This window comes from Vulpes lagopus, chromosome 11, assembly GCF_018345385.1.
Source record: "Vulpes lagopus strain Blue_001 chromosome 11, ASM1834538v1, whole genome shotgun sequence".
In the NCBI taxonomy this organism is placed as follows: Eukaryota; Metazoa; Chordata; class Mammalia; order Carnivora; family Canidae; genus Vulpes; species Vulpes lagopus.
The window spans coordinates 82,235,292-82,248,934 of NC_054834.1; the positions used below are offsets into that span (position 1 = coordinate 82,235,292).

Here is a 13,643-nt window from a genome sequence, read left to right on the forward strand (position 1 = left end):
TAGAAAATCAGAATAACTATACATCTACTGAAAAATCTGAATTAAAAAAAAAAAAACAGCTCCTCCATAAAGAAACTCTGGAGCAAGATGACTTTACAGGTAAAATCTATCTAAATTTTAAATTTTTTAAAATTTTTATTTATTTATGATAGTCACAGAGAGAGAGAGAGAGGCAGAGACACAGGCAGAGGGAGAAGCAGGCTCCATGCACCGGGAGCCCGACGTCGGATTCAATCCCGGGTCTCCAGGATCCTGCCCTGGGCCAAAGGCAGGCGCTAAACCGCTGCACCACCCAGGGATCCCCTCTATCTAAATTTTAAAGAAGGAATTTTAATGATCTTAGAAACTCTTTCAGAAAATAGAGAAAAAGGTGAATGCTTCCTTTATTTTATGAAACCAGCATAAACCTAACACCAAAACCTAGAAGACAATACCAGATAATTAATTACAAATATTCCTCAGACATATAGACACAAAATCCCTGAACAAAATATTAGCAAATCAATTCAGCAATATATAAAAGAAAAGAATACACCATGACCATATAAGTTTATCCCATAAATTCAAAATTGGTGTGGTATTTCATCATTGTTCAAAACAAGATGCATAAAAAGTATTTAACAGTGTCCTAATAAAATAAAAACTCTTAGGAACTGAGATATAGAAAACAACTTTCTCAACCCAAGAAAGGGCACCTTTTAAAACCTACAAATAAAACATCATATTTAATGTTGAAAGATGAAATACTTTACTCCTAAGGTCAGGAACAAAGCAAGAATGCAACTTTTACTATTTCTATTCAATATGTACTGGAGACCCAGTACAATAATGGTAAAAAAAAAAAAAAAGAAAAGAAAAGAAAAGAAAAGAAAAGAAAAGAAAAGAAAAGAAAAGAAAAAGAAACTTAAGCCTTGGAAAGGCAAAATACGTCTCTATTTGTAGATGGCATGATTATCTATGTAGGAAGTCCTAAATAATCTACAAGTAAGTATTAGAAAGAATCAATGAATTTATCACAATCACAAAATGTAGCATCAATAAATAAAATTCAATTGTATGCATCTAACAGCAAATAATTGGAAAATGAAATCTGGAAAAGTGCATCAAAAACATAGGATACGTAGAAAAAATTTTAACTAAAAATGTGTAGGAAGATTCAATGCTGTTAAGATGTCCATTCTTCTCAAAATAGCCTATGGATTCAGCACAAGCTTAATCATAATCTCAATAAGCAGTTTGTAGAAACTAAGAACTTAAAAAAAAAAAAAAGAAACTAAGAACTTACTATAAGTTTGAAATGAAAATATATAGCAATATTGAGAACCATAGAGAACAATAGTTAAAAAAAAGAATAACTTTGGAGGACTTTTAAAACCTATTTGCAAGGCTTTAATGACTAGAATCAGTGAAACAATAGAAAACAGAAAAACAGCAAAAAAGCGATGGTAATCATGATAGTGTGGCATTGGTAGGAAGGTAGATATACAGGTAACTAGAAATTCTAAAAATTCACCCACACATCTTTGGTCAAGTCATTTTCAACAAGGTGCCAACCTAATTCAACAGGTGAAATTACGGAGTTTTCAATAAATGGTGTGGGAACAATTGCATATTCAAATGGCTTCTATCTCATTTCATGAATATGCATTAATATTAATCCAGAAAAGATAATAGATCAAAAGACAACATCAGTAAATTGAAAAGGCTTGCCTCAGATTGAGAGACAATTTTTCAATACATGTATATCTGACAACATACTTACATGTACACCACAGAGAGAACCTACACAACTTAGTGATAGGGAGATCCCTACTACCTCTTCTACTTTCCTGAAATGGACAAGTGATTTAAATGGGAAGAATTTGAAAAAGATATTCAAATGGCCTACAGGCACATGAAACAATCTTCAATATTATTAGTCAGCAGGACAATTCAGAGTGGAACCACAATGAGGTATCTTTTCATACTTAATAGATTGGCTGGAATTAAAAAAGATAGTCAAAGGGCGCCTGGGGGGCTCAGTTTGTTGGGCATCTGTCCTTGGGTAGGGTCATGCATGACCTCAGTGTTGTGGGATCAAGCCCCAAGTCAGGCTCCCTGATCAGTGAAGAGTCTGCTTCTCCCCTTCTCCTTCTATCCTCTCTCAAATAAACAAACAAACAAACAAACAAAAGATCATCAGTAGTGTTGATTAGGCTGAAGGCCACTGGAACTCTCAAAAATTTCTGGTGGGAGTATAAAATGGTACAAATACTGAAGAAAACATGTTGACAATTTCTTATAAAGCTAAATATACGTTTTCACATGACTTAGCAGTTCCACTTCTAGGTAAGAAATTAAAAAGTAATAATAACAGAAAGACATACACAAATATTCATAGCAGCTTTCTTCATAATGGCTAAAACCTAGTAATAACTCAAATGTTGTTTGGAGAATGGATAAGAAAAATGTCACTCATATAATACAATATTACTCAGCAATAAAAATGAATAACGCAACGATACACACAACCACTTGAGCAAAAAGGTAAGACAGGAAAATGCATACACTTATGATGCCATTTACATTGGGTTCTAGTTATAGAATTAAGAGTAGTGGTTGCTTGGGGTAGTGGCCTGGAGCAGACTGAATGCAAAAGAGTAGAAGGAAACTTTTTGGGGTGACAGAAATGTTCTATATTGTGATGGGGGCATGAGTTACACTAGTTGTAGGGTATATACACCTAGCAAAGCTCAATGAATTGTGAACTTAAATTCAGAATATTTCATTACATATGTATTATTCTCAACACAGTTTGTAAAAAAAAAAGGAAAGAAAACACCTCAAAGCTTTGAAAAACAAAGCCATCTTTAATTATACATTTAACCATCTAACATTATTTCCAAAAAAAGTTGATAAAATCACAGAAGCTATGAGAGCCAAGGCCATCTTTAATTATACCTGAAATATCAAGGTAAACAAGATTGGTCCTGAGCTCCATTCAGAAAATGGAGGATCTTTGCCTGTGTCCCTAATGCTACCATTGCTGCAAGTAGTTCATTAGTGTTCTCATTTACCAAACATTTCGTGGAGTGTCTACTTTATATGGAATACTGTGCTGAGTGTTGAGCTTTGTCCACAAAGAGTTCACACCCTAGTTGAGAGGACATATGTGAACAGATAAATCTCAACGTAAAATGTTATAAAAATTAAAGCAATGGTACGGCAGTATGGCCAAGGTGCTGTTGGAGTCTATAGGGTAAAACAACTAACTCTCCATGAAGGTGACAAAGCAACATGCCACCAAGATCTTGAAGATGATGAGTGGGAGTTTTCTAGGTAAGGAGAAATGAAAGATGTCAGGGGCCTGTTAGGCAGTAGAGCATGTGCAAGATATTTAGTCCTAGAAAGCCATGATGTGATGCAGAAGCAGAAAATTCCCAGGTGGCTGGGGGATGAGATATATAGAACGTGGTAGGAAATGACGAAAGAGGAAGAAGCCTCCTCTGAAGGACTTTGTAAGTCACTCTTGTAAGCACATCATATACATAAATATACATCAAACTTTGTGTAGTAGGCACTGTTGTGAATTAATCTTCCATTACTTACCTGACTCTTATGTACTTCGCTTCCTTGACTCCATTGGTACATCTTAGCAACATTGTATGAGATCTTCCCCAGGAAACTATTTTAATTTTAGATGTAAGGATAAAATAATATAAGATTGCAAGTTATTTTTTTTTTAAAGATTTTATTTATTTATTCATGATAGACACAGAGAGAGAGAGAGAGAGAGAGAGAGAGAGAGAAGCAGGCTCCATGCAGGGAGCCCGATGTGGGACTCAATCCCTGGTCTCCAGGATTGGGCCCTGGGCCAAAGGCAGGCGCTAAACCGTGTGCCACCCAGGGATCCCCTGCAAGTTATTTTAAGATATTTAGACGAGTGAAATACAGCAAGTAGAAATCTTACCATGACTCGCTTTCCTCTTTATTTTGTTAAAATATATGCTGTGTGGAAAGCTATGTGCAAGCATAACAATAGGTGATCAATAGTATCGTTATTATCATGACACTATTCTATACTTTTGTATTCCAGTTATCTTCTTGTCAAGCATCTCTCATGCCTTTACAAATGAGTAAATACAATTTCCTCCAATTTTTCATTTATATAATTGAGATAACATGAAGTCGAGGAACAGAGTTGACGCTAGACAGGAAGGCTTTGGAATAATTCAGAGGAGACCACACAAACCGAACAGAATTTATTTGAGCCCGTTCTAACCTTTGGATCATATCCCTCCCAGAGGAGATAAAGAAATCCGTCCACCAGTGCACACTGAAAATACTGACTATACTCTCCAATGACTGTTGAGTTAGAAATTATTTCTAGTAGGTAGTCTATACAGCCAGAGCATTTAAGTCCGATGCGATGGGCAGAGACCAGACCTTTCAACACTTTTAAAAGCATTTTTTTTTTTGATATTACAAATTCCAAACGACTCTAACATTTTTTCCTTTTATCAGTTACCACATTTAGTGCTTAATCCAGAACTGTTGCCTACTCTATTTTCTCTTTTCTTTTGCCTTTATATTCCATCTCAAACCTCAGGATAAACTGTGGGGTGACTCAAAATACTATTTAAATAAAAGGCCTTCTTAGAAGGCCTTAAAAGGAGCGGAGTTGGGTATTTGAGGGAAGGTTTCCCCACCCGAAGCCAAAGACATCTATTTAACTGCTGTGGTCTCTAGGCCGTGCATATTGACTGATTTACTGTCACAGATAATCCAGCGCTTGGCCAGAAGCCATTTCAGTTTAAGGGCATGCGGTTTGGCAGGCAGCATTGCTTGCAATAATGTAATAAAACAGAAAGAAATCCATACCTGGTTGTGAAAGGAAAGAATCTATCTATTTTGCCAGAGGCAGGTGAAATGGGTCTGTGTGATTTAGTGGTGGGTCAGAGCAGAGCCGTATAAAATAACCCACCATGACTTGTATTTCTGAAAATGACCAGCATGCTTCAGAGTTCCTGAATTCTGTTCACTTACTGGAAGTGGTGGGGGACAGTTACTAGTTTTATTTGTCTTTTCAGACCATTGGCTTGTGATGGTGCTATTACTATTTATGGTTGTTCTGATCAAGCTTCTTTTGGTTGCAATGATCAGAATGCCATGTAATCTCACTCAGATCACATAAAATCAGAGGCCAGGAGAAGAAGTAGAGGTGGGTTTCAGAAAATACAGAACTGAGACAGGCTGCTTCTCCTGGCGATTCGGTTCCATTCTTTTCTTTAACACATTGCCTTCCTCTGCTCGCACATGACCCCAAAGCACTGCCTCGCCCACTTTGTCTTTTGTCCTGTTATCACAGTCTTTTTGTTATAGCCCATTGCTAACTAACTGAGTCTTTTGGTGTCTAATTTCCAAGTTCCCAGGAAGAGAATTTGACTTGACCAGCTCACCCATGTTTTGATCAGGATCTTTGCACCAAGTGATATCCTAGGTCTCTATGAATTGGTGTCTCAAGAGGTGGTTTGAATAGAGACCCTCATCATACAGCCTACTTCTCATCCAGCTTGGACTACAGACAGGAAAGGCAATAGTAGGCATGTCTGCTATCACCAGGGCTTCTAATTATGTTAAAGCTGGAGATGTCTTTCACTGAAAAATACTGAGTGCCTGCAACAGACCACGATGTCTAAGCACTATGCTAACTTCTAGAGATGCAGCTGATAGCAAGATGGAAAATCTGTTCTTCCCTGGTCTGCCCCAGCCATGTCATCCTCCAATATCCCTCAGTCCCCTTCAGACAAGGTTATTCAATGTATCCTTTATTTGGGCTTTGTGGTATCACCTTCGTGACACTCTGGCTCTTCAAGATCCTTCCTTATTACGCACAAAGCCCTTCCATTGTTCCAAAAGCGGTGTAAAGACTACTTTTTTTTTTTTTGGCACATCTTTTCACTTCCACTCTGTATCAAAACCCCCCAAATTTCCCTTCCTTCCCTCACGTTGCCCTCCTGGTGTCCGTCCCCTATATACATCTGTTCTCTAGTGGCCACCTCTTTCCCTGGCTCAGCTTGGGGCATGGCCATGAGCTAATGAGAAGACGGTTCATTGAAAAAGCTGAGGCCATACCATCCTATATACGTGTACATTTGGCTTTTAAATTAATTCTTTATGACCTAGACTTGAAGACGGAGGCTGTATTATTTCCAGATCTGCTTTTACAGTGCAGAGGCCATGAAAAGACAGCGTCACTCGAGAAACTGCCTAAATAAACGTGATGCCCCGGGTGATTCACCAAGCTGGTAACAATCCAGGGACACCATTGTTTCTTCCTGGAGGTACCTTAGCAAGCCAAGTGAATAGCCCACTAGAGAAAAGTTGTCACTTGCACTGATTCATCAACACTTTTTCCAGCAATCACAGTACCTGCGCCATCTGTGTTTAGCACTTTACAAAAAAAAAAAAAAAAAAAGGAAGAAGAAGAAGACGACGAAGAAAAAAAAGCTCTTTGCAACTGCCATACAAATCAGGGCACTAACAAAGGTCACACGGAAGGGAATTTCAGGACTCGGAGAAGATGTTCCCCTGCAAGGCAGGGAGCAGCAACAGCGTTCTACGCAAGTCGTCCCGCATCCCCGGCTGCTCCGGCCCAGCCTGGAGCTGCTGCCGGTCCGTGGGGAAATGTGTATTATGCCTAGGTTAATTTGCTGATTAATCTCTAGTCAGTGGTTTGTGCTTTCCCCAGATGGCCAATTAAAATTTACAACTGGCAGAGCAGTGTCCTGTTGGCAGGCTGCTGAGGGGCCAGAGCTGGAGGCAGTGACAGAAGGCATGGGCCCAGTTTTGCCTGCTTGTCCCCTCCCCTTTTCTTTATTTCTCTGTCTTGCTCTTTTTAAAGCTGCTGGATTTATTCAGAGGAAAGTGTAAGCCGGGCTTATGCGGTAAGTGTGAGATGTGTGGTGTAGTTTACAACTCTGCTGCTATTTACTCTCCAACACTCTCAGGGCCGCTCCAGCATTCCCGGCATCAACGGTTTTACCCACAGCAAATATAGCTGACAAAATCAGCCAGGGGGCACGACTGATTTAACAGCTTCTGAAATGTAATAGCCTTTCTTTTTTTTTTTCCTGATTTGCAGTCCCCATGGATTGATGGCCTAATATCATTCACTTCCTCACAAATATATAAAACATTTACAGTTGTTTGCGTAAATCAAAGGCAAAGTGCTATGTGTGAAGCTGATAATAAGTAATGCTGTGATATATATAAAAGATAACATACTTTTATAGCAATAGCCCCCAATATTAACTGTTACTTTTTACTTAGCGTTCCATACAAATGGCATTGTGTACACATCTGAATAAAACAGACAGCAAGGAATTTAATTAAACAAATGCAATTTGATATCATTCTTTATTTTATAGTGAAATATTTACCATACGTTTCAAATATGCATGAAGTCATCCAGATTGGAAATTCAGGAGGAAATTGTTAATCAAAGACCATTGATCCTTAAATAAGCCAAACATGGTCATGATGTATGATATGGTGACAGTTTGCTACTTTCGCTAACTGTTGATTACCATGTGCAAAACAATAAAAGAAAATATGTTCCTTGAGGTGGAAAATAATTTTTTAAGGTGAATATTGCATTATTGATGGGGAAAATGATTTGGAGAACTCAGGTGTAAGTCTCCATTATGTTAGCTAAATGGGGAGGGAGGAGGCATTGTGTAAAATTGTCTTTGTGTAAAACACACAGAATTTTGATTTTTGTTTTTTTGTTTGTTTGTGTGTTTTTGCTGTTGTTGTTCTTTTCTTTTTTGAATAGGATACATCACAGAACTTATACGCCGGACATCAATAAATCTCGATGAGATACTCAGATCAGACCTAAAGTCCACGGGTGGTACTCTGTGAGTTATTTTCACTTCTCTAGGGACTGCAGCTGCAAATAAATCATTGTTAAATTTACTTTTATGAAGTAAAATTTGAAAATAAGCAGAGATACAGCAAATTCCTTCTGAGCAGTGATCGTATTTGTTACGTTTGCCCTCAGCGCCAAGAACGGGATCTGGCACATGGTGAGCACTTAGAGAAAGGTTTGGCTACTACACGAGTTTCCCCAGCAAGTAGGAAGGACTAAATTTCCTTCCTGCAAGGCTTTCCATGTGAGGCTCCACTCAAATGTAAGATCTCAGATTATCTTTCGGGAAGGGGTTTCTCCTGTGTTCTGGCCTCAAACTGTTCTTGTCTAAGAGATCATAGGACAGGTGTCACACATCCTTCACCTTTTTCCTTCCCTTGATGCCAGCACCAGTGCATCTGCTCAGTAAACGGATGCAAAATGGAATTCAAGGGGCTTCTTGAACTGCTGCTATACTTTATAGAAACGACTTAATTCCACTGATAAACCTTGCACGTTAGGAAGTCAGACCTCGACCAGGCAGGATTTCAGTTCGAATTATAAGATGAGTGTGGGCCAAAAGGATTGTAAATGGGATATCTACAGACAAAACAGAATTGTGGAAGTAATATTTCTTGGTTTTGTATTTTTTTTTAATCTAATCGCATAGACTACAAATTTTCTTTGGGGTAGATATTTTTATCCATAAAACAAACCACTTTTTTTTTTTTTTTTAATTTTATTTATTTATGATAGGCACACAGTGAGAGAGAGAGAAGCAGAGACATAGGCAGAGGGAGAAGCAGGCTCCATGCACGGGGAGCCCGACGTGGGATTCGATCCCGGGTCTCCAAGATCGCGCCCCGGGCCAAAGGCAGGCGCCAAACCGCTGCGCCACCCAGGGATCCCAAAACAAACCACTTTTATGTAATATATGTGTTGCTCTGAGGTATTTGGCAATAATTGAATTGTATGCCTTCTCAGCTGATTAAGGAGTTTGTGTCTAGCTAGTATCTGACCCCGATTCACTGTACAGATAAAACTCGGATGAGAGGCTTTGTAGTGCCCCAGCTTGGAAATACTAAACAGTGAATCACTGTGTCTTGATGGGAGGGCTGCAAATCACTCCACACGTATTTATTAAGTACATACAAGATATAAGATACTATGTTAGGTACTACCAGCCTTTAGATATAGTTCCAAATATCAAGAAGCTTTTAGTTTGTGAACCAAAATAATAGTAAAATAGGCATAATAAGACTGCCAAATGCAGACTAAAAGGATCCTTGTGGGACACTTACTAGGAAGTGACTGATTTTTGTCTGATCAGATTGGGAAAGAATTCTTGGGCGAGGTGAGGTTTAAGGAATACGGATTTTGACAGGGGAGGGAGAGAAAAGAGGGACTTTCCAGGAAGAAGAGATTACAGGAGCAAAGGTATAAAGGCAAAAAAATATTAATTTAGCTCAGGAAGTAGAAATTGATGGAACGGATGATCAGGATGTTCGGGTATTGTGGATATGGGCACAAAAGGAGGCTTCAAAGGTCAGTTGATAAATCTGAGGGGTAGAAATTTGAAGCGAGTTAATGATCAGTTCAGAACCTTCATATTTGTTGGGCAGGGAAGAAATCCTAGTTGCATGTGCATTCAACCCTGTATAGGAAGTGGGAGTCTACCAGTAGGGAGGGAAGTTGGGACTATTGCAATGACATAAACAAGAGGTATGGGTGCCTGCACTACTGCGGGGGTAGGAATGAGGAGGACCATAAATGACAGAGCTATTTCTGATGCAGAACTGGTAGAATAGGATGGCGGTTAGGACACTGAAGATGAGGGAGAGGGTCAAGTCAGAGATGACTTCAAGTTCCTAGGCTAGAAGCTAGACTGGATAGCGATGCTCTTGCAGGGAAAGAGAAGACAACTGGAGAATTACAGAGACAGAGAGTCCACTGAATTTTGGATTTATCGAGTGGGAAGATTTAACAAGGTATCATTTTTACTCTATCCGGTAGATTGTTGGAAATATAAGTCTACGTTGAAAAGAAGTCACAAACTAGCTAGATCTGGGGATTGGCTGGTCACCTGAGGAGTATGTTAGTTAAAGTCCTAGAAATGGGTAAGATTGTCACGAGCTAGCCAACAGACCACATCGCCATGATCATGGTGATTATTAAAATACTGAGTTTTTTCTGCATTGGATGGTAATTGTAAGTGCCTCAAGCTCCTCAATGCACCCTAGCTGTCCTGTCCCCTTTATAGTGGTCCCTAGGACCACTGCTGCATAATAGCAATGAGAAAGTTAACATCTATCCAGCATAAGGCTCCAGGCCCCTGCTACCACGCTGTGGCTCTATCTCTTCCGATTGGTCAGTGCCCTTGCCATTAGTGTCCATCGTTAAGTAATTTAATAGTCACTCTACTCCACAGAAGGACCACAGAGTAAAAAAAGAAACAAACCAAGGAGTGCGCTGGATGATCTGACAGGTTGGAGAAAGTGCTTACAAGTGACATTAAGGTTCCTCTTCCCATATGCTTTAGGCTAGTTGCTATGGTGGGGCGTGCAGTGAGACAAATTAAATACAATATATCATCAGGTCTCAAATGTATGGTGTACAGACAATTAAATAATAGGATGGTATACACAAAGATGCTCCATATCCATTTCTGATTCCATTTTCATATTTTAAAGGACACATAATTGGCAATATGCATTTATGTTAGGCAAACGGGACGTGAATCAGAATGGCATTATCCACAAAGACACAGGTTTCATTCTACATGATCGTGAAGAACTGAGTTTATGCAACCCTCTGAATGGAAGGAAATTGAATTTCACTGGAATTACAATACCCATTGTCATACACAAAGTTTGTCTACATTCTCTTTTTATAGATTGTACCTACACTTGAGAAAACTTAGAGAACCATGAACTAGAAAAATGAAAAAAGAGAGCGAGTATATGGAGTCCATACCAGAAACAGTAGTTTTGCCTACTGGATCATGAATGTATTACTTACTAGCTTCAACTACCCTTGTGACTTTTGTGCAAATGGCAAATTCTTGGATCTCAGGCATTTCTCTGATTTTTCTGTTTCTCAGGAAGAGTGCAAAGTAACAGATCATTCTAAGGCAAGATAGTTTGAGTTTTCCAGTTGAAAGGTCGTTAACAAAATCAGTGTGCTAGTTGTAATCTTATCATGGCTGTTCCCAGCATGAGAGAAATTTAAGTATTCATGATATTGTAATTACAAATACTGATCCCATGTTTCAGTAATGACCTTAGAAGAGAGTTAGGAAACTGAGTTTTTTTCTTCATCCCAAGAAAAAAAATTATACACTAATTATTTGCTATTAAATCGATAATATGTAATTTTAATAAATATTTTATTTTGATCTGACAATTAATTAGCCCTACAAATGCAATATTTTCTTTTCATGATCTATTTGCAGAGAGAACGATTTTGAAGACATATTTCTAAGTTATTAACCAGTGAATTACACAAACTCTTAAGTAAATAATGAGAATGCAAATATTGGATCTATGCCCCGATAAGCAGTAGGTCAGGGTGCTGGTAGGTATTACAGGGTGTACTCAGCTCATTATCACTGTTTTCATTCTTTTAATTGTACATACCTATTAATTGTGCACTTAAGTAATGCAGAGTGGGGTGAGATTATAGCCACTGTCTGCATAAATTTATGTATGATTATTTAATCAAAGGTCAAATCAACCCTTATCTGTTTTATGGTGATCCACAACATATCTAGTAAGGACAATGCAATCCTTTTTAAAACTGCCAGGTCAGTAGCAAGCAACATATCCCTACCCCTTACTACTTCTGGTAATCAATAATTTAGGTTTCTACCCGGAACATAGACTTAATAACACATAGACTTAACAAGACATCTGATGCATTTGATGAGATTTTTAGATGAACATATTTTTGTTTCATATGCTTTACATAAATATTATATATGTGTGTATATTTTTTATGTTTCTATGTGTATATTTATTTTTTATATTTTTATTTTACCATAATGAAAAAATCAAAGTGAAACAGTTAATTATCAGACCAGAAACAAGTGAAAATACAACATTCTATTGTGCTTCATTCCCTTAGTCTAAGATATTTCAAAATAAGATGTAGAGCCACAGATAATGTATTTATTATTAACAGTATAGTATCAATACATTATTCAGAAATTTAAGTGCCATGAAATTTAAGGTGAAGAAAAGACGACTCATCATCATACTCATGCCGTGTACCTAAACTCTGCAATTGAGAAGATGACACACGACAGGGAAGCACCTGTTTGCTGATCCTGCGGTACTCCGTGTAAGCTTTGTAAGTGGAAGGGGCAGACTGAGATAGGATCATCTTAATTAAATAAGTGTATATGAATTTGATTATGATTCATTTTGTTAATTTTTTACGTATGGTTTTATTCATTTATTCATTCATGAAAAATAGAGTTCACATAGCAGTGAATAAAACAGACACACATGCCTATTGTCTTGGAGTTTACATCTTAGTGGGAGGAGACAGACAAATAAACAAGTATGATAAATATGTAGTAAGTAGGATGGTAATTCATACTGTGGAGAAACATAAGGGAGGAAAGTAGGTTAGGGAATGCTCTAGAAGGGCAATGCATTTATAAATGGGAATATCAGGGAAAGCCTCATTAGGAAGGTGATACAGTGTAAATACTTAAGGGAGGTGGAGAGCAGTCCTTATGGGGAGGCAAGAGAATTCCAGCTGAGGGGCATGTTCAAGGAAGAAGAGGAAGCCAGCACACCTGCCTGCCTGCCGGAGAGTGAGGAGGGGAAAAGTAAGAGAAATGTGGTTTGGGTAATCAGAGGAGCTTGTATAGCACATTGTAGACCGTTGCGAGGTGCAACGGTTGGTCCCTTTTGTTTGGTTGGATTGTTTTGGGTTTTCGAGTTTACAGGGAGATGAATTAGAGGCTGTGAGCAGAGAAGTGACAAAGAGACAAGGGCAGAAGCAGGGTCATCTTTCAGGAGACTATTTACAATCCTAACCAGAAGGCTGTGGTGGTTTGATGGTAGTAGTAAAAGGAGAAAGAAGTGGTTGGATAATGATCTACTTCAAAAATAGAGCTTTTTTCGTGCCAATAGCACTCCCGCAAACATGGTGAACATTCCTCAAAACTGATGGAGTTTTTGCAAGAAGTGTGGCAAGCACCAACCCCACAAAGTGACACAGTACAAGGAAGGCAGGGACTCTAGTCTCTGTAGGCCCAGGGGAAGCGGCGCTCTGACAGGAAGCAGAGTGGCTATGGTGGGCAGACTAAACTGATTTTCCGGAAAAAACCTAAAACTACAAAGAAGATTGTGCTGAAGCTTCAATGTGTTGAGCCCAACTGCAGCTCAAAGAGAATGCTGGCCATTAGGAGATGCAAGCATTTGAACTAGGAGGGGATAAGAAGAGAAAGGGCCAAGTGATCCAGCTCTAAGTTGAGCAAGTTTGGAATTGCCTTTGTTCTCTCTTTCTTTTCTTTTAAAAAGATTTTATTTATTTATTCATGAGAGACCCAGAGAGAGAGGCAGAGACACAGGCAGAGGGAGAAGCAGGCTCCTCGCTGGGAGCCCCATGTGGGACTCGATCCCAGGACCCTGGGATCATGCCCTGAGTCAAAGGCAGATGCTCAACTGCTTAGCCGCCCAGGGCACCACCCCCTCTTTATAAAAAAATATTTTATTTATTTATTTGGGGTTGTTTTGGTTTT

General features: G+C 38.7%; 1 pseudogene; it reads left to right on the forward strand.

Annotated features, from left to right (window-relative positions):
• The first annotated feature begins 13,045 nt into the window (after positions 1-13,045).
• Positions 13,046-13,370, forward strand: LOC121471685 (annotated as a pseudogene).
• The last annotated feature ends 273 nt before the right edge of the window (positions 13,371-13,643 follow it).